The 27,908-nt window shown below is 48.4% G+C and overlaps 1 protein-coding gene across 3 annotated transcripts in view; it reads right to left on the bottom strand.

Annotated features, from left to right (window-relative positions):
* Positions 1–27,908, bottom strand: part of Lrrc8d (leucine rich repeat containing 8 VRAC subunit D) — a 103,588-nt gene that overhangs the window by 44,998 nt on the left and 30,682 nt on the right. Inside the window, exon 2 of one of the 3 annotated variants that reach the window (XM_021647468.2) lies at positions 13,235–13,296. The exons of 1 other annotated variant lie outside the window; for it this stretch is intronic. The gene's annotated coding sequence lies outside the window, so the exon portion shown is untranslated. Of the gene's footprint in view, positions 1–13,234; positions 13,297–14,404; positions 14,753–27,908 lie in introns of those variants that run through there. One more of the 3 variants, XR_009590990.1, reaches the window with a different exon arrangement.

The following is a 27,908-nucleotide window of genomic DNA, read 5'->3' as shown; positions in this document are numbered from 1 at the left end:
GCCCCCTTCCACACACATCTTAGAGGAGGGTCAGAAGAGACAGGAGAGAAACTGCTGCATGTGAATGGAGTTTTTCTCACACCTGACTCACTTCAACAGTGCTCTGTCTCCCAACCTACCTCACCTTCTTAGTAACATCGCTGCATATCTAACTAATTCTCAAGAAATTGTGAGTTCACTGGCCTCAGTCACTAAGTTGCCTTGGTGTGGTTGACTTCCCTACACAACCATGTCTCTGGTTTCCAAATCAGTGCCTGGTGCTTAGTGGTGGCTTAAGAAATGGTTTGTAGGGAGGGGGCTGGAGAGATATAGGGAGGGGGCTGGAGAGATGGCTCAGTGGTTAAGAGCACTGGCTGTTCCTCCAGAGGCCCTGAGTTCAATTCCCAGCAACTGGGTGGTGGCTCACAACCATCTATAATGAGATCTGGTGCCCTCTTCTGGCATGCAGGTGTACATGCAGGCAGAACATTGTACACATAATAAATAAATAAAATGGTTTATGAATACCCAGGCATGGTGGTGCACACCTTTAATCCCGGCACTCAGGAGGCTCTCTGTGAGTTTGAGGCCAGTTTGGTCTACAAAGAGAATTCCAGGACAGCCAGTGTCATACTATAATTTGAAAAAGAGAGGGGGGAGAGAGAGAGAGAGAGAGAGAGAGAGAGAGAAAAGTGGATTATGAAGCTGGGTGTGGTGGTGCATGCCTTTAATCCCAGCATTCAGGATTAGGGTTAACAGAGTTCAAGGGCAACCTGATCTACATATTGAGTTCCAGGACTGTTAATGTATGTAGTAAGATTCTGTTTAAAAAGAAAGAAATGAAGGAAATGAAACTATGAGTGACTGAAGAACACTTACTGGCTCCTTTTATGGCATCTGTAAAGGCCAGGTAATAAAGTATTTTATGGCCTCTCACTTTTTAATCACATGCATACTTAAAACACGTGTGATCTAGTATACTCCTTCCATATTTTAAAAAAAAAAAAATCAAAGGGCATCTCCGAAACAAGCATACTCCAAATCAAGTCCAAAGATTCAAACCAGATACTTGACCTATATAAAACTGGATTATAGCTTCATTTACAGATTCTCTGTGTCCTCGGAATAGTGCTGGAGAGGCAAGGATGGGACAGAGATGTACCCCACTATCCACGTGAAAGTAGCCAACAAGGGTTGCCTTATCCGCCTGATCAGATGACGGCTGGAAATCGAGTGTGTTTCCCCTTAGCAGGTCTGATGAGCAGGTGGGGCCGATGTAAGAGATGAGCTCTGTGGAAAAGTGCTCCACCTTTCCACACAGCAGCTGCTGGGGAGGAAGCACCAGCACAGGCCCGGTGGAACAAAAGTGAAATGGCTGCACACAGGAACATTCTCACTACCCAGTGCAGCCAGCCTCTTCTGCAAATCCCCCCACGAGGGGTGTCTGTGGGTCACCACAGAAGGCCCCCCTTTCGCTTGATCTGAGCTTCTGGCCACACTCAAATACAGCATCTTCAATCCACACTGTTGCACCCTTCACCACAGCGAAGAGACTGGCAGCCTTTGTGGACACACAGACAGTGGAGAAGAGGGGAGGAGCCAACGGGAAAAGACGGGAACCTTCACTGAGCTGTGGACTTTCGATCTTATTAATAAAGACAATTAATGAACAATATATGGCCCTCCTCACTCCTGTTACAGGACATAACCACACTGCACCTCAGTGCATGCACATAAATAGTTTCCAGGCTGGCAAGGCATCTGGTAGCTGAAGACATTTGGTAACAAGCCTGAGCCTCAGAACCCACACCCTAGCAGAAGAGAGACAACTCCCAGGCTATCTTCTGGCCTATGCATACCTACTGTGGCACGCGCGCGCGCGCGCGCACGCACGCGCACGCGCGCACACACACACACACACACACACACACGATACACACATGAATACAAAATAATTTCTTTCTTCTGAAGGAGTAAGGAAGAGAAACACGCACTACCACCTGTCTTGTTCAAAGGCACACAGCTTGCCTCGGTAGCCCTCTGCTCCTCAGTCAGTCAGGGGTCAACATCAACAGACTTCAGACCAACCCTTCCTTCTCCCAGCTCTTCCCTGCTAATGATGGGGTTGGCTTTGCACGTGGGTGAAATTTAGTCATCAAACAAATTGCCACACATGTGCGGGTGATAAGCGCCCTGAAACTACTGAATGGGACCCAAAACTATTACTGAGTGAACTAAAGCGAAGCTGGACTCTGCTTGTCCCCAGCAGAAGCAGAATGCTTAACACTTAACACGATCCTCTTGTGACTTCTGGTTTCCATGGTGATAAATAACATTTGCTGCTACGTGTGGTCTGGCTTACATCTATGAACAAGCATTTCCTGATGAATGGCGATTCCCACAAGACAGAGCTGCCCAAATATTTTCGGCAGACGATGAGGAAAAAACACTGGACACGGAAGAGACTAATAGATTAGGTCGGCAAGCAGCGAAAGCTGTAACACAGATGCCGTTGTGGTCCTAAAGGTTATTTTAGTGACGTCAGCTCTCTGCCTGGTAGTTTGGTATTTCTATACGAACTACATTCAGTGAAATATACAAGGTGCATCTGTTCTGAAATGCAGGAGGAGAACCTCCATATTTCTGTACTAGGAACACTCAGGCAGGGCGTGGTAGCCACAACTTTAATCCCAGCAGGCGGGCAGAGGCGCCAAGAGCTCTGTGAGTTCCAGGCCAGCCAGGACTACACACCACCCCGGCTTCATGAGCAAATTTAACAGGATTATAAACTGGCGACTGTGAGGACTGTGCCAAAATTTTTATTCAATTGCTTAAGTTATGGGAACTTTAAGTCATGTGTTTTGGCAAGGACGCACTTCGTATTTTAATTCTTAAGCTACAATTTTCTTTTTTCTCAAAAAGCTGTATTTGTAAAACAGGAAGAAAGCTAAACATCAGGTTTGTTCTAAGAAAGCTGGTCCTGGTCCCTACAATAGAAGGGCTTGCTTTCTCAAGGAGAAAGCATAGCCAAACCTGCCCACCCTTCTCCTCCCTAATCCCATGCAGCAACTGCAGTTCCTAGGCTCAGTACCAGGCACTGGATGAAGGCAGCGGTCTATGTACATTGTTTCCAGACTCAGTTCACAGGCTGCCCATACCCTCATTCCACTGTGGACACATACATGAGCCCGCTGTAAAGAAGAGAGGTGCCAGGAGGTGGCCACCAACTTCAGAGCAACCTGATCTTCACTTTTCCATTGGTGGTGGGGCTTCACATCCGAGGCACTCGGCCATGAGGTAGCCAAGGAGCACCCATGTATGAAACAGGACCCTCCCTTCCCGTGAGGCAGGGATGGAGAGCCTGAGTGTGAACTCCTGTTCACTGTGCAACCTGCAGTTAGCTCCGTGGGGCTGTGGCGTCTCAAGGGAGAGGTAAGCGTTCTCTGCGGAGGACGGGTTCAGTTAGTTATCGTGTTCCCCGGGTCTCAGCTTCTCCCTCCCTGCGCAATCACAGACGCCTGTACACACTGTTTCTAGAACATTTTGGCACAACTGCCTTTGGTGAGAACAAGACAACTGTTCACAGTCTGGACAGAGTAAGTAAATCTTGTGGTTTCGTAGCCCCAAATCAGACTTTATTAAAAACCCTTATTCTTCTTGGGTCACAGTTATTCCCATCTCCAGTTCTTAGTATGCATTCCAATTCAACCTGACACCAAACCACTCCCAAATGCACAGAAAAGAGACAAAACATATTGAAAAGTATTCTCAGAAGCTTTGCACACCCCTTACCAAGTGTGCACTGTCTGCACGGCCCAGGACAGGAGCCTACGGTGCGAGGGTATGTGGGGTTGTCTAACAGGCAGGAACGGGACAAACTAAGAGTGAACAAAAGTACGGTCTCACAATTCAGAACAGGAATCTGCCAACTCTCCCTTCATGGAAATGAAGCTGGTTAAGTCAGTGGAGGCCGCGGGAAAGGCGAACAGGTAGACACAGGTGTGTCTGAGACACAGTTCTGACATTTTCTTACCCTCAGGCATGTTCCCTTGGAGGTGTGGGCACAGAAACAGATGCTGGAGAAGGCGGGACAGGTAAAGCCGGCGCTCTGGGCTGGGGCCGACAGAGAAAAGCCCACGGTCACGACCGCAGAAGCAGTTTCGGGAGAGTAAGGTGGCTGCGAAGGTGGTGACGGACTGGCGAGCAAGCCTGAAAAGCCCCAGCACCGATGTAAGAAACCGCCACAGTGCTGGGGATGGATGAAAGGACAAGAAGGTTCTTGGGAGCCTGTGTGCCAGTTAGGAGTTAGCACGGCTCCAGCCTCCGCGAGACCCTTCCCTCTTACACATAAGATGGAAGTAGCCAGGCGCTGTGGCACACACCTGTGGTCCTAGCACTTGGGGAGGCAGAGGCAGGAGATCGCTGTGAGTTCGAGGCCAGCCTGGTCTACAAAATGAGTCCAGGACAGCTAGGACTACACAGAGAAAACCTGTCTAAAAAAAAAAAAAAAAAAAAAGTCGGAGAGCAAATAGAGGAAAACATGCAGCAGCATTAGCCCCTAGCCTTTACACACACACACACACACACACACACACACACACACACACACACATTCACATATGAACACAGGCACAGCAAATAACACACAGATAAATTAAACTTTAAAACAAACAGGAAAGGGGCCAGGTCTGGTTAGAGGCAGGCAGAGAACTTTTAGTTCTAGGTCAGCCTGATCTATATAGTGAGTTCCAGGACAGCCAGGGTTACAAAGTGAGACCTTGACAAAAGGAAGGAAGGAGGGAAGGAGGGAAGGAGGGAAGGAGGGAAGGAGGGAAGGAAGGAAGGAGAGGGAGGGAGGCTGGGAAAATCCAAGAGTAAAGAGCATGTCCAGGGCTCACGGGTGTCTGTCTCCCTGATGCAGGTTTTGATCTCCTGCCTCAGCACTGAACAGTGTGGCCTCACACAGCAGCTGGCAGGACAGACCGTGCTGCCCTAGCAGGTAATGTGCACAGGAGGGAAGCGTTCAGTGAGCATGTTCAGTGAGCATGCTCCGAGCACGCTCCAGCTCCACATGGCTGTTGCTGCTAGGAGAGAGCTGCCATTTAGACTGTGGCCCTTATGCCAACAGGACTTGTATTTAACACGGAGAAGGAATATGCTACGGATTTATAACGCACAGATTTTAAATTCTGCCAGGGGTTCCCGGTGGAATGAGCTCAATCACGACCCCTAGCAATGAGGCCAGCAGGAGCGTGTTAGCTCCAGTGCCAGCAAAGGCATAAGCTCCAAGTGTCCACAGCAAAACTGAAGACACAGAAAGCACACAGACGGACACAATAGTGGAAAAGGATTAAAAACAGAAACACGTGCTAGAATGTTCAACAGAAGTGTGCCATAGAAAAGTGACAAGGTATTGAAGTACTTTCCAAAGTTGTGTTTACTGATTTTATGTGTGGGGGTGATTTGTTCGCACCTGTGTCTACAATGCACACTTCTGGCTGGTGCCTTGGGAGGTCAGGGGAGGGCACTGGAGCCAGACGCTGTGAGCTGGACAGGTACAGGGAGCCAACTCCGGAAGAGCAGCCGGCGCCCTCTACGCGGAGCGTTTATCATCTGTGCCAAACCACAGCGTGAGAGTTAATCTCGACTGTCACCTTGGTGGCATTTGGAGCCACCTAGGAGACAACTCTGGGCGTGTCAGAGTGCTGGCCAGGGTCCCGGACACACTCAGGACAGCCTCCCTCTCTGCCTACCTGCAGACACGTGACCTGCCACCTCGACCCCTCTTATACCATAGGCCAAATCCTGACCCCCCAAAAAAAGATGCTTTTGTGATGGCACCAGGAGAACAGACTAGTATACACAGACAAAAAGGGTCAAAGACTGTCAACATCTGGGTTAACATTTCGACTGTAAATCCCTTAGGTTTAATAGTTAAGTTTAGTCACATAAACTATTCTGAGATGATAGTTAAAGCCTTCTGGTAAATAAGTAGCAGAAACGAGATTTTACTGAAGAAAAAATAAAAGCAATCAAACAAACACAATCCCAACTATCATCATCAGAAATCTAAGTTATTTTGCTCTATGTAAATTAAATACAAACCCTCATTCATAAGCCTTGCTTTCTGACACATTTCAAGCTTTGAGACACACACATACATCCATGTATATGGAGAGAGAAAGTCAGGCAGTATTCACCTTGGTATTTGAATCACAAGGGCCCACTATGGCTGGGCTACCGCGGCACATGCCTGTAATTGCAGCTCTTGGGAGGTGGAAGCCAGAGGGTCAAGAGTTCAAAGTCAACCTCAGCTACAGAGCAAGTCTGAGCTATTAAAAAAAAAAAAAAAAAAAACTGAAACATAAAAGACTGCTCTGTGCAGGCACTTAGCACAAAAAGTGCTTCTGTGTTCCAATTAATGATTAATGAAGATCCAGACACCAGTTAAAGCCCAGGTAATGATCTACCCACTCTCTTCCACAAGTACAAAAGACAAACTCTGTCGCGCTACCTTACCCATGAGCCTCTGGTATTTAACCCTAGATAGATGTGAGATAATTTCACTCTGTAAACATAAGACATCTGCAAGAAAAGACCAAAGATAGCATCACACCAAGTGCTTTTGGGGTCCCTCGCTCCCAGTGGCTAGTCAACTCGCCTTGCTGTAAACAGCTTACATAACTGCAACCTGTGGGCATGGATCAAACGGCAGGGCACAGCTCCCAATGCGGATCCCCAAGCCTGCATCCCAGGAGCAGCGTTCCAAGTACAATTCACGTCATCTCTGTGCCTATGTTGAAGGCATGGAGTGTCCTGCAGAAATTATTCAGTTTTCAATGTTCCAAGGCTAAAATGCCCAGAATACTTCTAGTTTCCTTAAAACCACCAAGGTCTCACGAACTGAACTGGGGTGGTACCTTGGTTCGGGACTGCCTCTGGCCCTGACATGGCCCATTTTGCTTACAATGAAGTTGGGTAGTGTGGACTCTCATGGCCAAGGTTAGGACCGGGCATGTGTGGAAAATGCCTCAGGCACAAGGGCGAGGGTATGTAAAACCGCTCTTACTGCCTGAGTGATAGGTACGTGTACCTGAAGAGAAAACTGAGCAAAACCAGAGGAAACTGTAGCAAAATCTCTCATAGTTTAATGAAATCTGCTTCCTGACTCTGAAAAATCACCTGAGGGCAGTAGATGCTTCAGCGTTCATTAGTTCTCTCGGAGAGCCTCCAGGCTTGCGAATGCAACGAGATGGATCCCCTGGGCGCCTGCTGACAGCGGTGATGAAGAATGTCCCCGGATGGCAGAGCTCTGAAGCCACACCTACGCTTCCCCAGCACACCTTCCCCGAGCCCGCAACTCCATTTCAAAGACTGCGCCCTCCAGCCTACAAGCATCGTCAAGTCCTCAGTTCACCCGCATTACCAAATCCTTCTAACTTCCCCCTGGCAGTCAGTCCTTCATCCCAGTTCTCTCCTCACCTCTGCCTAGATCTGGGCTCCAACTCCACAGCCAGTTCCCCCGCCCATCCCACCCACTCGCCAAGCTCCCTGCTGCCACATGTTGTACCTAATAGTGACTCAAACATCCTCTGCTGAGTCTAGGAGTAAGTCCAACTTTCCGAGGCGTGGGCAAGACTGCCTCCGGGACTTCAGGGAGGTCGCTGCCCGCACCTCTGCCCACAGTGGTACCCACAGACCCTCAAACAGCACGGCCTCCGCTTGAAGGCCAGTTTCTCTCTAAGGCACCTCGATCCCCGATGCAGAGACTGAGCAGGCAGCACGGGAAACCTCTCAACTGAGGAGTGGCCCGGTCCACAGGGAGAGGCTCAGATGCTGCACACGGAGACTGGACCCAGGGTCTCTTCCAGGAATAGGCATGGGGTCCCAGCCCTACCACCAGTTGGTAAGGGTTCCCCAACGAAGTGTCAGGGTTGTGTCAAGCACACTCCAGGGCTGCAATGGAGGAGGACCCGAGAGATCACCAAACTGCTTTTCCTCAACTTGTAGCCTGTCGATGGCCAGTTTCCACCCAGGGCAGCGGTGCGGTGGCCTTGGCCCCTCCGTCTTCCAAGTCTTACAAGCTGGCTCACAGTTCATCTCCACCAAGAGCCCCCAAGGGCTTCTTTATCTTAAGCTGTAATTCTGAGATTCTAGGACAACTCCAAGAAAAAAAAAAATTAACTACATTTATCTTCAGGTAAATAGATGTGTTGCCTCCTTAGTCCTTGGAGAACTGTGGATCAAAACCCACAGTGAGACAGAATTTCATTCCTGCTGCTGTGGCTCTAGAATCGAAGTGTTGGTGAGAACGAATGAGACCAAAACCTCCTTCGCACATGGCTAGCAGGAATGCAAAATGCTTCAGCTATTTCAGAAAGTGGTCTCACACTTTCTCAAAATGCTAACAATTATATCCCTAGGACAGACCATGAAAAGTGGAAACCACACCCCCTCATAACTCATTCAGAGGTACCAATGGACCAGCCCTGACGGGAAGCCACTTGTCACCAGTCACTATGGACAGAATTCGCCATATCTAGTTTCAGTTTTACAAAGTAAAACAACCTGAGGGACTTACAAGAACTTGAATTACTGAGCACTGCTGATGTGTTCATTTAAAAATACTGCATATTTATATAATGGAATGCTCTCTGATAATGAAGCAATGATATACTGACCCAGGTAGGCATTGCTGAGCCGTCAGAATGCATGTTTAGGGGACAAAGCCAGACAGACGACCATAAAGAATCCGTATAATTTCAGTATCCGCCATTGGCAAACTGACAGGGACTGGTATTGGCCAGAGGCCGGTGGGGATGACAGGACACAACCATGTCTAAAATTGTGGCACTGGCTGCACAATTCCACAACTGTACTGAACAGTACTGGCTTGTACTCGCAAATGGTCAATAATTTGGTGTGAGAATTTTCAATAAAGTGGTTCCTGTAGATAGAGAGCAACCCTACATGCCTACTTCCTGTGGGCACACAGGTTAAAATCATGGCTCTGCTTACGCTGACTTGACACCTTCAGCTTTGAGAACTACACCAGCCCATCACACGTGATGTGTTCACTGCCTCCGTTACCTGGCTTTCCCTGCTCTGGGCTCTGACCCCACTCCCTCTTGACAGGTGTCTCCTGGCTACTGCAGGAGAGAGCTACGGCATTACTTAGGTAACTGGAGATAGCCCAGAAGAGGCATCCACAGACAGCAATGTGGCCTTAGGGATCCCAGGTAGCAGAGCTTCATCATTCTCTCTCTAAGAGGGGGCTTTGTAAAACACAGGGCCAGGCAAGGCTAAGGAGTAGAGACACACGAAACAAACATTCCCAGGGACACGGTGATCTGGCTCTTCTGAGTGCTGGAGCCAAGCGTTCCCAAGCAGGGAATGAGGCTTTGATAAAAGATCCATCTAGTTATTATTTGTGTGTATTGCTGTGTGCCTGGGTACGTTCATGGGCACCATGAATAATCGTTATTCATTATACCTTCTGGCGAAGGCAAAATAAGTGTTCTCCGACGGAGTGTCAGGGCCGTGCCAACCACACCCCAGGGCTGCAACGGAGGCAGCTCCAGAAGATGACAGATGGACAAACGGCTTTTCGTCAGTTCCCACACCCATGGCGGCTGTGTGGTGGCCTCTGCCCCTCCATCTTCCAAGTCTTACAAGCCGGCTCACAGTTATCTCCTTAAATAGTCCCCAAAGGATTTATCTTACATTGTAATTCTGAGGCTTTAGGAAAACTTCCATTCACTAGGTAAGACATTCATCATCCATTAAAACTCAATGTAAGGGATACTGTTTAACATTTTGAGGAACTGTGAAACCATTTTCTAAAATGGGCCCCATAGACGGGAATATGTGTTTGTGTGAATATATATTTATATATATATGTTTAATCACCAGGGAGTGGCACTGTTTGAGAAGGATTAGGAGGTGTGGCTTTGAGGATTCAGGAACCCACACCACCACACCAGCTCTGGTCAGCCTCCCACCCCACCCCACCCCACCCCACCCCCACCCCCTTACAGATCAGGGTCTAGAACTCTCAGCTGCTGCTGCAGCACCTGCCTGCATGCCACCATGCTGCTTGCCACAATGACAATGGACTAAACCTCTGAATCAGGCCCCAACGAAATGCCTTTCCTAAGAGCTGACCTGGTCATGGTGTCTCCTCACAGCAACAGAACAGTAATTAAGACACCACGCAAGTGCCGGCGTCCAAGGGGGACGCTCTGGAACTGGAGTCTCAGACGGTTATGAGCTGCCTGATATTCGTGCGAGGAACCAAACCCTGGACCTCTGCAATAGCAGTAAATGCTGTGAGCCACCCCTCCAGCCGAACATAAAGTGCCCCTAACCCCCAAGCCATCTCTCCAGCCCTGGGAACAAGGATTTTCAGGAGTCTATGGCTTCTCTACAGCTGTCCTTCAAATCTGTGGTTTCGCCTAATCTGGAGTAAACGACTGGTCCCTGGGAACACTTCCCCTTTTTAAAGGCAGGGTCTGCTGTAGCCCAGGCTGACTTCAAGTTCGCCGTAGTTGAGGATGGCCTTGAAATTCTAATCCTCCTGCCTCCACCTTCAGAGTGCTGGGGTTGCAGAGCCATCGCACTGACTTATGTAGTACACTGAGCCACTTCTCCAACCCCGACAGTTCTTATCAGTATGTCCAGGTTTGTGTTCATGTAGACAAACGCCAGGGGCTCCTTGTCCTCAGCAACTCTGGAGCTACCAAGGGAAGCGCAGACAGCAGGACTAAAGCGCCATTATGATGTTTTCCCTAAGCATGGCCATTTCATGTGACCACAGAATGAGAGACGGTAAACTGAGGCACAGGGCACAGACACTGGGGAAAGAACACACAGAAATACACCCAGGCCCCCACAGCTACCCCTAAGGAGGTTCAAATGACATGAAGGTAAGGCATAGCATTTGATGTCAGCAATTAGCAGGACAAGAGGGGATCACAGGAAAAAAAAGAGAATGTCCACACTCTTATTTCTTATTTTTATTTTATTTTATTTTGGTTTTTTGAGACAGGGTTTCTCTGTGTAGCCCTGGCTGTCCTAGACTCTATTTGTAGACCAGGCTGGCCTCGAACTCACAGGGACCCGCCTGCCTCTGCCTCCTGAGTGCTGGGATTACAGGCATGCCCCACCACGCCTGGCTGCTCAAGTTGTTTTTAAAGCAGCATGGTGAGTTCTCTCATCTCTTTACTTCCTCCAACAAGCTGATGCTCCAGGCTGAAACCTGCAAAGTGTTTCTAAACTAGGAAGAATTACAATTAACAAGACCCAGAAAGCTGTCGGCCGTTAAACTCCTCAAAACTGTAAGTCAAGGGCACTGAAGGCCAGTGCTGAGGTCCCATGCAGTGGAGCAGTCCTCAGGAAGCAGGGCATTCCAGGCTGCAGTGCAACTCTGGATTTATGAAACCCAGCATCATCCACACGAGATCATGGCGGTCAAGGGCTTCACAAGGACCAAGTGGATCGGGGAGCGAGGCAGCAGCTTTACGCCTCAAAAAGCCACCATGGGCAACTTCTCTTTGGCAAAGCTGCTTCGGTTTTAACGGTGTTTAAGTACTGTTTGCACTTACTTTGATTTTCCAAATGTTTTAGAATACATTAAGATCTCATTTATTCTTTGTTATTATATATACTTACTCCGTGTGTATGTGTGTGTGTGCCCCTGCCTAACTTGCTTGTCACACATGAGCAATATAGGACAGAGGACAACTTAAGCAGCAGGTTCTCCCCTTTACAGTGCACAAGCCCACACACAGGCGCGTGCGTACACGCACACACACACACACACACACACTGAGGAGGCAGAACTCAGTCACAGGCTTCTCAGCAGGGTCTTTTTAACTTGTTGAACCCTTTTTTTTTGGGGGGGGGGGCAGGAGTAGGGTCTTATGTAGCCCAGGCTGGCCCTGAACTCTTGCCTCAGCCTCCCACGTGCTGAAACACAGGTGCACGCCACACACCTGGCTTCACGTGTTCCGACAGCTGTGCGGGCTGCAAGTGTGTCGGTTTCTTATCTGTACACACTTGGTACAATAGGCAAAGTTAAAGTCTACAGAAGAAGCTGGGTGAATGCATTCTATTGTTCCGAAACTCGTTTTTTAAGAAGTTGTTCACTCATAGAGCACTTGGTAAGTGCTACTCCACAAAATTATGGGATGTGTTCATTCACTCCAAGAACATTGGAGGCCCTACTGTGTGCTCAACTTCAAGCACACACAGTATGCACGTATGCTCAGTTAAAAAGAGTGTTTGGGGCACACTTGCAGGCACAAGAAAGACATAGCTAAGCTCTCGTGGAACTCCATCAGAAAAGACAAACAGCACAGGCAACACAGGGCCCTGGACGAGGAGCTGAGGAGGTTTGTTGAAGGAGACGGCGTTTAAGTCAAGACAGAAGCAGAGAAAGCTAGAGCAACGTGGAGCAGCAGACAGAAGAGCAAGTGCAGACAACAAGGAGGGCAGGAGGGTGTTGGTGTGTGTGTGTGTGGGGGCTTTGGTAAGTGTGCCTAACAGACGCAGAGGCTCCAGGAGGACCGACAGTGGCTGTGAGCGACACCCCAGGAAGCCAGATGGAATTCACATTTTGCTGACTGGGGAGAAGGCTTCCTCAGTCACGCCTGTGCTGGAGCCCCAGAGCAACATAAAAAGCGGGGCTCGCTGAGTCCCAGCGCTGGGGAGACACAGACACTCATTGTCCCTCTGTCCCCCATAGCCTGCCTGGGACGTGCCAAGCCTGTGCAAGACCCCGGCTCAAAAACCAAGGTGACCGGCATTTGAGGAATGACAACAGAGGTTGACCTTTGACCTCCACGTGCACGTATGCATCCACACACACATGTACAAGTTTGCCTATGCCACATGCACTCATGCACACACACTCACACACACAGTACACACTCACACACATACACTCATACACATTCTCACAAACACACTCACACATACACACACACACAGCATGTACATACACTCGGTTGAAAAACAGAGTCTGGGGCATTCTTGAGTAGACTGCAGTTCACTGCAGGTGGGATTTAAGTGAGAAGGAACCATTATGGACGCAGAACCACAGATCCTTGTACACCGAGGACCATCTGCACTCAAAGACTGCTTTGTGCAAGTTGTTTGGGGGTAAGAAAAAAAAAAGTATTTTTGTTTTCCTTGCAATTTCATACCTCTGCAACTATTATGAACGGGGGTTTTAAAAATCAAAAGTACTACTGACCTGCACAATCACACCCAGAGGCGGCGATATTCAAAACAAGTCTGTGTTCTTTCTGGAAAGTCCTGGTTCAAAGACAAAAAAACAGAGCGGAGGACTCTTTTGATCCTCATTTACTGACATGTGGCTCCAACACAAACCCAGGCTTTCAGACCTTTGATGGGGCAGCAGCAGTAGAAGAAGCTTTGTCTCCAAAGCCAGAGAATTAAACCTCAAAAAAGCTGGGGGTCGGGGGCTCAAGTCCAAGCAGCCACGCACCTGGCAGAAATGACCCCAGAATAAGACCTTTCTACGCAAATTCACAATTTTCCAAAAACAAACTATCCTGGGAAACTTTTCCCATGATCCACCCCCTCCAGAACATTTTTAATATTTTCAAAAATGTGTAAGACCCAGAACAAAGCAATTTAAAATTCTCCAAGGGTCAGAGCTGGCTGGAAATTAGTTTAAGAATGCGTTATACATGAAAGACACCAAGGCTTTCTTTTTAAACATGGCATCTTCACACCAAAGTGCAGGAAAACAAAGGAAAGAAACTAAACTAACACAGACCACAGAAAATATCACATGAATGGAGAGTCCTGTCTGGCCTGCTGCAGCAGAAAAACCTCAGTTAAACAGGCTCATTGTGGGCTAAAGGCAAGGAGAAGAACAGGGAAAACAGAGCCAGAGACTCAGAGAGCCATGCTGACGTTCCGGGTATTAGGATTATAAATGAGGCGAACAGGGAGGGCGCTGGAGGTCACCTCACCTACTTCACAGAGCTCAGCCTTCCGCCAACAGCCCGCTGCGCTGCCCTGCCCTGCCCTGCCCTGCGCGGCACTGGTGCACGTCCGAACTCTGGGTTGCCCCGTTCTCTTCCTCCAGAGGCACAGACAGGAAGCCTGTGCACACGAAGGGCACCCGTTCTACTTAATCACCACATTTGCTACGTGGTTCCCAAAGGTCCCCAGGTACGTGGCATGCTCATGGTTTACATCCAAGGAACAGGCATGTGGAGAGATGTGAAGCTGCCCACCCCTCGGAGCAGCCGGGAAGTGATGCGGGGACCCATCCCCCCCTCCCCGAATCGGCTGAAGCCGTGCCTGCCACACTTCCATTGCTTCCTCCGTTTCCTGTATTTTCATTAAAGGAGGATTTATCATTTTACCGTAACAAAGAGCCAGATGAAAGTTTTTGTTTTGATGCAGCCAACTTTTATAAAAACCAAATAGGAGCAAGTTCTCAAATACATCACCCATGAAATCACAGGAAAAACACCAGCTTTTCCAGTGGAAGGCAAGGGCAGGGTGGTTGGCTCCAAAGGCCTCCCAGCCCACACCCGCCTCCCCAGGGTAGCGCAGCAGTGAGTGTGAAGAAGCGCAGAGGCCTCCTGCCTCCTGCCATCTCCTTCATCTTGCTTGCCTATCACCTGCAACAGGATGCTACAATGTACGGGTTTCTTTGTTTCCTCCACAGTTTCTAAGGCCGAGTCCAGGCCGTCATGGGGTCAGGTAAGTAGATGCAGGGGCCACAAGAACTCTGTTAAGAGCAATGACAGAAAGTAATTCAAAGGGAACATGCAATGGATCCAGGGTGCTTCTGGCAGTGCTGGGCCGCAGTGCTTCCCAGGGCCTCGCTCCAGCGCTTCCGGGCACACGACATACACATTTTGTACCGCCTAGTTGTGGTGAACGTGCTGTCACGCCAAGCACTAACAGTGCGCCTGCCTGGCGCCCTCCCTCCCCACACGCTGCCGCGCCGTGAACTGCAGTGTTCCCACTGTGCGCACACGAAGCTGTCTGCCCTTACACAAACAGCGGCTTAGTCCCAGAAAACAGTCGGGACTCCAGTTGCTGGCTTTAGTTTTATAGAAACTGTCACATTCATTTTTGTCTGGGATTAGGACAGAATTTCTAAGAACTTCCGAAACGTCCTTCAGGAGCACTCTGCCACTCTGGGGTGCGTGTTCACGAGAAGCGAACACTAATCTCAAAACAGTAACAGAGTCTAAAAAACAAGCAAGTACGGGGTGCAGAACGAGAAATTTCAGAATGGCAAAGCCTCGGGGAGGAGAGACTGCACAGAGCTTTTCAAAGACGTTAGGTCACAGAGGAAGGAACTAAGTCTTAGGAATCAACTTGACCTGCTGCCACAGCGGTGTCCCCCTCCCACCCCTGCCCCCAGCTGACCCAGCACAAAGCTCTCCACCCTCGGTGGTCTATAAACACGCCGGGACAGGGGGGCCATGCGGACACCCGCCTCCACAAGTTCCAATCTTCTAGTCCCCAGGAGCGACGGGGACCCCAGCAGCAGTGCGCCCCAGCCCAGCCTTGGGGAGCTGCCCCTTGTGGGGAGCTCACACTCCACCTGTCTTATGCTAGAAGTCATCTGAGACAAATGAGGTTCCCCCGGAGTAACTTCAAACGGGAAAATGAGGAATGCGGAAAGAATTTCAAAGAAAATCTAATTAAACAAACTACGGGGGTGGGGGGTGGCAGCCACCTTTGACCCCTGCAGAGACAGGCAGATTTCTGAATTTGAGGCTAGCCTGGTCTACACAGGAAGACCCTATCTCAAAGTAAAAGCCAACCGTCCAAAAAAGTAAAGAGTTCTAGAGTTAGAAAGCTCCCAGAGGAAAACGAGGAGAAGAGCGAGAGGAGGCGAGCCTGTCCTGTTAGTCATTTCACGAGGGACGAGCCAGAGCCAAATCTGCGTTAATCTTTTAAGTTCTACCATAAAAGGTTTAATTCCTAATGTAACTGACTGAAGAGAGATTAGGGAGGGCAGGGGTTTTGATGTCTTCTACAAAAGCTCAAATTGCACTTTCTGGTAGGGTAATAGGCCTGCCTGGAGCGGCGCATCTGTAGGCTTGCCCGTAACATCAGCGCACAAATGCGAAGTTTGCCTAATGAGTGACCTCAAACTACTGGGCTCTGTCCATGAAGCAGGAATAAAACGTGGGTGACTACCTATTTTGGGGCTGTAAAATGTTCTGCTCTACCAAATACATGAATTACCTACAAGTTAACACTGAAAAGGGCAAAGAGCTTTAATTCCGAAACTATCTGAAATAGCTTATTTTACTACACTGGACAGAAGTAAAGCTTTACAAAATGCATATTAAAGTCACAGTCGTGAACACCGTTTTGGGGATCCTGCCAAGGACATTTTCGCCATTTAGAAATTGCACCTCGGTTTTCACAATGCACCAAGTGGACTTCACACCTGGCCTCTGTGGCCACACAGACCACAAGCTCTCTTCCTTCAAAGAGCAAATGATTAGAGCGGGCAGGGAGGGGGCTGAGATAATGCTTGAGAGGGGAGGCAGAAATTAGTGCCTGCCAGAGAGTGCTCATTACGGCATTAGGCCTCCCAGGCACAGGAGCGAAGGTACCGGTCACGCTGCTGCTCTTTGAGGGTGAGGGCTCTGGGCTGTAGACCGTCCCCTCACTCACATCCTCAGCGCCAGCCCATTCCTTACTCTGGTTTTCCCAGCTGCAAAGAGCAGGTTAAACACAGCGAGGAGACACCAATGGCGGCAAGGCCCCAGGCCCTGAAACTGTCGCCAGTGTCCTGTCTACTGAATGGGGTGACAGGATTTTATTACAAATAACAAAAACTCATTAACATTCCAATAACCTCTTAAGGTACCTGGGGAGCCCGTTTACTTGTAAAACATCAAAGCGTCGTAAAGACAAGTGTTACACTTTGCATCATCCCTTAAATAGCAATTATTCCTAATGTGGGCCCAGGCTGCAGTACATGCTTGTCTGTCTTGAGGCCTTTAGAGTCATCTGCAGGACTTCAAACAGCACCAATAGCAAAAGAATCGCAACTATCTACCTGCATTACGGCAGGCTAATTAAAAACAAAGCGTTCTAAAAATCGTCTACAATCTCACCACCAACATATGAATAACCAACATAATGTATTCATGAACATCCTTCTGAATTTTAGTCTGTAACAACCAGATATGACATATGTGATTGTCTTTCTTTTTAAATAGCAGAAGTTGGTAGGGCTGTGGTGGTACACGCCTTTAGTCCCAGCACTCAGGACGCAGAGGCAGGCAGATCTCTGTCGTTTGAGGCCAGCCTGGTCTACAAAGTGAGTTCTAGGACAAGCCAGGGATACACAGAGAAATCCTGTACCAAAAAACTAAAAAGAGAAAAAAAAAAAAACAAAAACAAAACACAAACACACACACCCATGCACACGCACGTGCACACACACGCACAGCAGAATCAAGCCGGTGCAGCGTGACAGCATTTCCAGCACAAACCCCATGACCTGAGTGGGATTCCCAGAACCTTCGTGAAGGAGCAAGAAAAGAGCTGACCAACATGACTGCTCTGACCCTCATACACCCACCGTGGCACACACTCACACAGGTAAGAATGAGCCTTCACGACATGAGGACATGAGGATGGCCACGCCCAAGACCCCAGGGCCTCAGCCTGACCGGAATATTAACATCTTCCACCAGTCAGGCTCCGGGGAGTGGCCAGGCCTCCCCTAGTCCAACCTCGGACTCTGACGGTTTAAAGAAAAGCATCAACGGAGGAATGGGTACAGAAATTGTGATATTTTTACACAATGGAATACTACTCAGCAATCAAAAAGGTGGAAATCATGAAATTTGCAGGCAAATAGAAAAGATCATTCTGAGTGAAATATCCCAGAAGGAGAAAGACAAACATGGGATATACTCACTTATATAGACCTATAAGATATGATAAACATAATGAAATCTATACACCTAAAAAAAGATAATCAATTGAGCGGACATGGGGTAAGATGATCAATCCTCGTTTAGAAAGACAGATGGGATGTGCATTGAACGTATGACAGGAGTCTACTGAGCGCATCTGAAAGACTCTAACTAGCAGTGTTTTCAAAGCAAAGACTCATGACCAAACCTTTGGCAGAGTACAGGGAATCATAAGAAAGAAGGGGAGTTAGTCTGATGGGGAAAGGATAGGAGCTCCACAAGGACCAAATATATCTGGGCACAGGGTCTTTTCTGAGACTGACATTCAACTAAGGACCATGTATGGATATAACCTAGAACCTCCACTCAGATGTAGCCTGTGGTAGCCCAGTAACCAATTGGTTTCCCAAAGTGAGGGGAACAAGGACTATTTCTAACAGGAACTCAATGACTGGCTCTTTGGCCTCCCCACCCCCGAAGGGAGGAGCAGTCCTGTTAGGCCACAGAGGAGGGCTTTGCAGCCAGTCCTGAAGATACCTGATAAAACAGGATCAGATGAATGGGGAGGAGGTCCCCCCTATCAGTGGACTTGGAAAGGGGCACGGTGGAGATGAGGGAGGGAGGGAGGGACTGGGAGGGAACGAGGGATCGGGACACGGCTGGGATACAGAGTTAATAAAATGTAACTGATAAGAAAAAAATAAAATTCAAAAAAAAAAAAAAAAAGAAAGAAATTTCTCATCTAAAAAAAAAAAAGAAAAGCATCAGCACAGCTTCCTCCCCCAGGAGGTCGGAAGTTTAAGACTGCTTCCTTCTGGGGCCCACCTACTGCCGTGAGCTAACCTGACCCTCTTTCAGCCGCCATTGCAGATGCTGAGTTTCCAGGCTGCCAGAATGCACGGCCCACCAGAGCCCAGCTTTTCTGTACACATGTCCATCATTTCTTCATTCTCCTTGCCCCAGCAAGGTCAATCCTAATCACCATCACCACCACCATCACCATCATCACTACCATCAGCAGCATCACCATCATCATCATCATTACTACCATCATCATTATCATCATCACCATCATCATCATCATCTGAGGTGGTGGGGTCTAAGGTAGCCAGGAAACTTTTAAAAGAATGGTCAGGTGTGGTGACGCATGCTTGCATCCCAGGGGCAGAGAGAACAGAGGATTGTGGGTGAGCTGGAGGGCTGCCTGGACAACAGAGTGAGAAACAAAACAAAACAAACAAACAAAAAACTATGTAAGTCAGAAAAACGGTAGCCAAGATCAAACGCAACAACTAAAGAGCAATTGCAGACATGGTAAACACCGGCCTCTCCACCTTGGCTCTCACTAAATGTGAGTGACTTGACTTATCAACACTGTGCTGGTACAGCAGGACAAACATCTGTCCACAAGAACCCACTAAGCACAAAGCCCTGGGTCAGAAATAAAGAGACTGAGAAACAGGCAGCAGCTCTGATCTCTGCTTTTCCTTTGTTCGCCATTGCTTTCCATGCTAGGGGTGGTCCAGGGCCCCAGGCACACTACCTCTGAGCTTCGTTCATTCCTCCTATCCTTTCTCTTTCTTTTAACCCTGTGTGTGTGTGTGTGTGTGTGTGTGTGTGTGTGTGGTTTGTTTGTTTTTCAAAACAGGATTGTTTTTCAACAAGGATTTCTCAGTGTAACAGCCTTGGCTGCCCTGTAACTCACTCTATAGATCAGGCTGCCCTTGAACTCAAGAGATCCGCCTGCCTCTTCCTCCCAAGTGTTAGAGTTAAAGGGTGCCCCCACTGCCCACATGTCTATCTTTTCTTAAAAGACAAGCGCTGGGGGAAGGGGAAGGGAACTTTAGTCTGCCGAAAGGGTATTCCTACAAAGGTGCCAATTATATAAAACATTCCTGGTATGAAACCGTCTAACCTATGGCACACCATGAACAGAAGAGAGAATCACACACTATGAGACAATGATCATGAACTCCTACCTCTGGAAATACATGTTAATAAAGAGAAACATGCAGACAGAGCCGTGTATAAACACCGCACAAACCCCACGTCCAACGGAGCCCAGTGTGTGAGCTGTGGACCCTTTCCTGGAACCTCATGAAACCGCTTCCTGGGCTGCAGGGTTTATGTCCAAATAGATGTGTGTTTCATTCACTGTCCTCTGCTGTGAAGACACAGGGCCAAGACAACTCTCATTAAATAAAAGCTTTTAATTAATTAGGGACTTGCTTTCAGAGAGTGAGTCCATCATATTCATGGCCCAGAGCATGGCAGCAGGCATGGTGCTGGAGAAGGAGCTCAGGGCTGCATCCTGATACAGAAGCAGAGAGAGAGAGAGAGAGAGACACTGACGAGACAGAGATACACTAGCTTCTGAAACTTTAAAGCCCACCCCTAGTGACACACTTCTTCCAAAAGGCCACACCTCCTAGTCCTTCTAATCCTTTCAGAGAGTTGCCCTCCCTGGTGAGTAAGCATCCAACTGCTCATGCCTGTGGGGCAGTTCTTACTCAAACCACAATGCAGAAAGTCAGCTGGTAGCCGACCTCCCTAAATATGATGTCATTTCCCCATGGACGTGTGCCATACGAATCAATTACATCTTAACTGACGTAAGAGATGACACAGATGCCGAGACCACCTCAAGCACACTCCAGGCGGGTTTCCAAGTTACATATATTCTCATACTTCAGGCCAAACCAAAACATAAACAACAACTAGTATCAGACTTGACTTTCTGAGGTTCCAGACATGGCTGGGAACCTCCCATTGGGTGACAGTGCTGGAATCTTTGATCTGCACTGCCCTGAGTTCACACTCAGGCTACTTGGTTTATTTTGAGAAAGCATATCCTTCCTGTTGTTTCTCAGGAAATGGGAGAACACATTTAGAGACTACGGTTTAAGTTCAAGATGAAACGGTTTTCATTTTTAAACTGTGCCTCTTCACTTTGAAGAAAATATTTAATTATAGGAGAAAATAAGACTTTGAGAAACTAGAGAAGCAGAGTGGAGTGTTCTCAGCTTTAAAAGGGTGAATTCTGTGAAAACATCTCACTAAGTCTGTTACACCCTGATTCTTGCTGTGAAGAATTTTTTCAAGCACTGAGTTGTGTAACAGCGAAACACAGGGGAAGGAGGTGCCTAGGTTTCTGGGATCTCCCAGGGCCTAGAGAAAGATCAGAGGCTTAACTGTAAAGAGAGCGTCCTGTCACCTTCAGAGCTTGTTAACTTATTACAGTAATCTCCGCAGCCACTTACCCGACCTGGGCTCACCTTGTAAGGCCAGCCACGCCTCAGGGGCCTCACGGGACAGCCCCATGCTTAATAGGAGGCTGCAGATTGAACCATACCACACCAGAGGCGCACACAATATTCACGGCTTCACCCTCTGTCTGTCTCCTCTCCTCCACTGACACCCGGGGCCACACACACCTTTCCCCAACAGCTGACCAGATCTCCTGTGGTCAACCCCCTAGGGACACCAGCCCAAGAGCTAGTCTTGACCCGAGCCTTTCACTTCTGTCTACCAATGCACAAGTCTCGCTGGAGTCCTGAGAGCCACAGGAGATGTGAGAAGACACAAATTTTAATTTCCTCCATTACCAGGCATGAGGTTTTCTCTGCAGCTAGCACCCCAGTTCCCTAACACTCAGCCTTGGCCCCATCCTTCCTCCTTGACCTCCTGTCCTCCACACCCTTATGTTTCTTTCCTGCAGTCACTAACCTCGACACTCAGGCCGGGCCGCAGGGTTCTGCTCACACACGTTTTCACACGTTATCACATCCCAGGAAAACAAACTGCACAGTCGACGTCTGATGCCCAGTGACAAAACCAACAGGGCCCTCCAGGAATGTACAACCTGGGGAGGGCAAGGTGGCTCAGTGGGCAAAGGGGCTAGCCGCCAAGCTTGAAGATCTCAACTGGAGACAAGCGTGGAGGAATGGGGAGAGCTAGCTCCCTCAGGTCGTTCCCTGACCTCTGAAGAGACATGGTAAGTAAGTGCAGTGAGGACCAACGCACATCTCTTCATCCTCCCTGATCCAGGGGCTACTTTCACTAAGGTAAGATCTGTCTCGAGGACCCCACAGCACATTCCAGCCACCAACCCCCCGCCATAATCTCCCAGCAACGGAAGGAGAAAGTTACTCAGCTTCCTTCCCCAGCCACCTGCTGTTGCCTACTTTCACACGGAGCTCTTGTCCTGTCAAGCCAACATTGCCCCGATGTCCTTCTAGGACCCCACGGTGCGTGTGAACTCCTGAACGTGACCCCAACCCCAGACCCCACTGCACATGTGAGCTCTTGATCGTGCCCTCCCCCACCCCCAGGCTTTCTCAGACTTTTTCTGTAGCTCATTCCCTTCCCGGCCTTTAATCATGGCTTCGATTCTCAATGCGCTCTAAGTGTAAGCACCCACGGCATCAATCCCAGCACTCCTGAGACAGAGGCAGGTGTACTTTTGTGTGTTTGAGCCAGCCTGGTCTACATATTGAGGTCTATCCCAGGAATATATAGTGAGCTCCTGCCTCCAAACAAAATTAAAAAACAAATACAAACCAACAGAAACAACAAAAACCAAAAGAAAAAAGTGTCAACCAGCATCACGGAGTTGACAATCAAGGATGCGTGCGCACACGCTCCCTCGGCCCTGCTTCGCATCCCCCACCTTCTTCACCTGAGAGACTCTAACGTGGCATTTCATCCTTCTAACCACCAGCTGAACACCTGACCAGCTCTAGTCACCTCTGCTCTCGTCTCCAGTGACACCCCCGTGTGCCCTGGGTGACTTGGCCATAGGACAAGCAGCAACAGTTCCTTCAAGGGGTTGTGTGTGACTAAGTCCGCTCCATTTGCTTGCTCAGTCTCTGATCCTCTGGCCATGCCTGGAGGATGTCGGTGACATTCTTGATCCGGCCGTGTGCACTGGCCTTGTTGCCAGACTCCTCCTGGGCCCACACTTCTCACTGCTCTACAGACACCCCGGCTTCACTTCAAACACATTCAAAGGGCCGGAGAGAGCCCAGCGGGTTAGGGCGCAGGCTGCGGGGCCCACATGCGAGTGCGGGCCGCCAGGAACACAGAAGATGGGCGGAAGAAGTGACACCTGCGGCGTCCCTGGACCTCCACCTGCACACTGTGGAAGACATGGCCCGTCCCCAGCAAGTTGAGAAGGAAGTGTCAGAAAGGGTGTTAAACACAGCTGCCCTGCTCTCCAAACTCCTCCTCGCTTGGTTTCCATCCTTCCTAGTGACAGCTCAGGCACACTGCCTCTCAGAAAACTCACGATGCCCCTCCTTCTCCTCCCCTCCCCTCTCTCCCTAAGCAGAAACCAGGTCCTTTTCCTACATATTCCCGCAGACCGCCCGTCCTTTCTGTTCTGCCATCCCGTCAGCTGAAGCGCACACAACCTTGGCTGATGGCTGCAGACCCCTGGGTGGAACGGAAACTGAGCGTGTAAGGTCTGAGAGCCCACAGTCCTGCTGGGATAAAGCCCACGCTTCTAGAACAGCATGGAGGACCCCAAGTGTGAGCTGAACAAAGACTCGGCACGAAGAGGCCCCTCTGCCCCTCTTCCTCCAAGTTCCTGTTGCTCACCCCAAGCTCTCTGCTTCTGTCGCATGGGTTCTCCGCTCGATATGGGCAGCTTTTCTCTGCTCAGCTTGGGAACCGGTGCCCGTCCTGAACACCGGGAATGCTTTGCCACACAAGCAGGAAAGCACAGAATCCGCTTCTTTGTGCTCTGCTCCCCGTTAGTCGCCTGTCACAGGGTGTTCCAGTCACACGTCTTCAACTCCTAAGTTCTGCTCAGCACTCAAGTGTCCATCTCGTGAGCTACAGCTTAGATTGTGCTTTCTCTGCTGTCTTGAGTTCAGGCGCTTTTCGATTCTCGACTGTGTCCTCCCAACTTCACACAAAGAAGAAGGTAGAAGGGGAACTGAGATTTACTAGTTTGGAGATTGGCAAATATCTGCAGAATGGGTGATGCCACTTGGATGCCGATTATATTAGGAAAATGAAAAAGAGAGAAACGGGAAACGCTGATGTTCATCAAGTCCCCATTAGCGCTAAGGGCCGCTACAATCACTCAGCCAAATAGGTAATAAAGCCTGTTTAAAGCACATTAGATGGGAGGAAACTCTAACAGCACAGAGATCAGCTTTATCTGTGGAAGCAGGTTCGGGAGGCAGGACATGCTCCACCGTAATTTCATCAGACCTAATACCAGCTTAGTAACTGTCGGTAACCAAATAAAGCCAACACTCTCTTATCGGCATTCTTAAGAACTAGAGACAAAGGGTTGGGATGTAGTTCACTTGGTGGAGCATTTGCTGAAAGCTGTTCAAACCCTAGCACAGCATTAACTGGGCAGGGTGGCGCACACCTGTTGTCCCAGCCCTTGGAAAAGGGAGGCATACGGACGGAAGTTCAAGGTCATCTTCAGATCCACAATGAGCTGGAGGGCAGCCTGGGCTACCACACACCCTGTTTGAAAAGGAAAAGTTAAGGCCAAGAATGTCGGCACAAGCCTGTAATCCCAGCACTTGGGAGGCAGAGGCAGGTGAAGTTCGAGGACAGCCTGGTCTACAGAGGGAGTTCCAGGACAGCCAGAACTACAGGGTGAGACTGTTTCTCAAAGAGACAAACAAAACCAAAACCATGGCCTACGATCCAACCACCATAGAGCAAACTCTGAAGAAGGCCACCACCTTTGGGCTACAGGTCTTTGTGACATAATATTCACTGAGATCAAACTTACTTAATTAGGGATATCAAATTTATTTATAACAAACATCCCAGCAATGCACATTTTACTTTGCTCAGGATTGCCAAAGCTTAGCTCTCGAATAAAATAACGTAGCATTCAGTATGATATGAGCTGTAGAAATGAGACCCCGCGGGCTGAGAACCCACTGAAACCAATGCTGTCTCCCCAGCAATAAGGAGACATCTATAATTAACAGACTTCCCAGGGCATGCACCCCAGGATTACCACATCATACTTCATCAAACATTGAAAACCGCCCCAGCCGCACAGGGCGCTGAGGAAGAAAGGGAAACCTCCAAAGCGAGGCCCCACTGCCCTGCGATGAGGACCAGAGGAAGAGAAAGCCACAGCCGCCAACAGGCGAGCAAGGACACAAAGAGGGTAACAGTGCGTGGCCTTCATAGGAGGACAGAATATTCTGTATCCGCAGCGACATCTAGAAAATGTAAAGAATGAAAACAGCAGCCGTGGCTACAGCTTAACTGGTGCGGTATTTGCCCAGCATACACAAAGCTCTGGGTTTGATCCCAAGCACTGCGCGGCTCAGGCATGGTGGAACATGTCCGTGATCCCAGCACTGAGGAGGTGGAGACGGGGGAATGAGAAGGCCAAATTTATCGCTGGCTACAAGCTGGAGGCCAGCTAGGGATAGAGTAGAGCCTGTCACAAATAAAACAGACTGAGAGTTAAGACACCTTAACCAAAGCAACAAGTGTGCTTTAGGACAGTCTGAAGGCTGGGTATCATTCAGAAGGAGGTCTGCTATCACATGGGAAATGTCACATGAGCTTAACTTACATTACCATGTTAATTATGCAAATAAGATTAAGTTATAGATATGGGCCTGCAAGAATGACACAAGGAAGGCCCAGGAACACAGAGAAGTCAAGTGAACAGAATCCATTTTCCACAACGGCTACAGTGGCTGCAGTACCAGAACTGTACAGGGTAGATGTTGAGAATTCCTCAAAACACGACCCTTTGAAAGAGTAAAAATGGATTCATAGCCGGGTGTGGTGGCGCACGCCTGCGATCCCAGCACTGGGGGAGGCAGAGGCAGGCGGATCTCTGTGAGGTTAAGACCAGCCTCTCTACAAAGCCAAGGCTACACAGAGAAACCCTGTCTCAAAAACAAAAGGGAGAAACAAAACAAAACTGGGTTCGTGCTAAGCTGGGCCAGGTGGTGCTTGTCTGTAGTCCCCGCTCCAGGGGTGCGAGCAGGAGAGCCAGGAGGGCAAGAACACACTCTTTACATACAAGCTTGAGACAAGCCTGAGACAAACGGGACCCTTCCTTCTTGTATGTATGTATGTACCTATGAATGTATGTGTAGTTTTCTTTTCTGCTCTTGTTTTTTGAGACAGGGTTTCTCTACGTAGCCATGGCTGTCCTAAAACCTATTCTGTAAACCAGGCTGGCCTTGAATCAGAGATCCACCTGACTCTACTCTCCATGTATATTTTCCATCTATCTATTATCTCTATATATACACAGAGAATATATGTGAAAAGAAAAGGAGAGGAAAATAATAAATGTATGAATTAGACTTTGGGTTTAGTTCTTTTGAAGAGTGGGGGTCTTCACATGGCCCAAGCTAGCCTTGAACTTGTGATCCGTATGCTTCAGCCTCTAATATTACTGTACCTGTTTTGATATCTGAATATCTCAAGTTAAAAGTCAAAACTATGGGTAAGCCCTGGACACCTAAATGAGAGTAAACTGTAATAATAGAGGAAGCTCTCTTAAATTACTCAGACTTTACTGCCAGTAACATTACAGACCAACAACTCAACAACTTTAAAGCAAAAGGCTTTCAGGCTCTCGCTCTTCTTTTCTTTTTGAGGCAGGGTTTCTCTGTTTTAGCCCTGGCTGTCCTGGACTGACTTTGGAGACCATGCTGGCCTCGAACTCACATCAATCCACCCGCCTCTGCCTCCTAAGTGCTGGGATTACAGGTGTGTGCCACTGTATCCGGCAGGAGCTTTCTTAAAAAAGTACACTTCCACTGTGAGGTGGGCCTGGCACAGCACCTCTCTTCCTCTTAATCTTCATGCTCAAATATATATTAAAATATCTTTATCAAATCCCAGCTTTGCTTATGATGATGATGAAGAAGAGAAAGAATAAAAAGAAGAAGTTTTTTTGTTGTTATTACTGAGAAGTAACACAAGAAGGAGGAGGAGGAGGTTATCAGACAAGTGTCACACTAGAAGAAAATACTCACACTTCAAAGCAACAAAAGGAGGGCAGACTCTCTTTCTGCTCTCTCTTCTCTTGCACTCTTTCTGCCTCTGTTTCTCTCCTGGAAGGGGCACCATCTTTCTCTCTCTTCTCTCTTTCTCTCTACCTCCATCCACTAAATCTTCCATATAAAAAATAATAAAAAAATCAATAAAAATACAAAGGAGGCCAGAGAGGGCTTGGCAGTCAAGAGTGAACACTTTCTGTGGAGAGGGCCTGAGTTTGGTTCCCAGCTCCCACGTCCGGTGGCTCACAACCAAAAGCAGCTCAGGGCCAGAGGCTCTGATGGTGCGGCCTCCAGGAACACCTTTCATTGCTGCCTAAAATTTTCACTCTTTGTTGTACATTAAATTGGTGATACAGCAAGCCATGGCTTTGGATCTGCCCTTGTTTCCAGGCTAATTGTTTACGTAAGCTAAAAGCAAGTTGCCGTCACAGGACAGAACTCAGAATATTCCACATAAGTAGATATATCTGGAAAGTAATGAGACATGTGCACATACGTGTTCAGAGAGAAAAACATAAAAACAACAAATACTTCTAAAGAGGAACAAAGCACTAATTCATAGAACATACTAGATAACTATAAAAATCCTTTCAAGGAAAGGGGAAACTCAACAGAAAAAGGTAAAGATGACAAAGACATGACAAGATGCTCAGGGAAAAGGACGATTAATTAATAAAAAAAAAAATCTCAACTTTAACACCAATCACAAAAAGGCAAAGTTAAACCATGAGGTCCAACTATATAACCTATCCAATGGTAGCCACAGGAAGTCTGTTAGTAAAACAAGGCATTTTGGTTCCCAGATTTTATACAGAGACATAAACTCATTTCTATATTTACAACATGAAAAAGAAGTGACCCTATCTACAGGGACAAATGGCACTAACAGGGAGAGCAAGAAAAGCGAAGGGGATGAGGAGAAAAGGTTCAACAGACAGACTTGTATGAAAACTTAAAAAAAAAAAAA

This window comes from Meriones unguiculatus, chromosome 3 (assembly GCF_030254825.1).
Source record: "Meriones unguiculatus strain TT.TT164.6M chromosome 3, Bangor_MerUng_6.1, whole genome shotgun sequence".
Classification (NCBI taxonomy): Eukaryota; Metazoa; Chordata; class Mammalia; order Rodentia; family Muridae; genus Meriones; species Meriones unguiculatus.
Note: the sequence above shows the minus strand (reverse complement) of the source record. Positions and strands in the feature narration are given on the sequence as shown.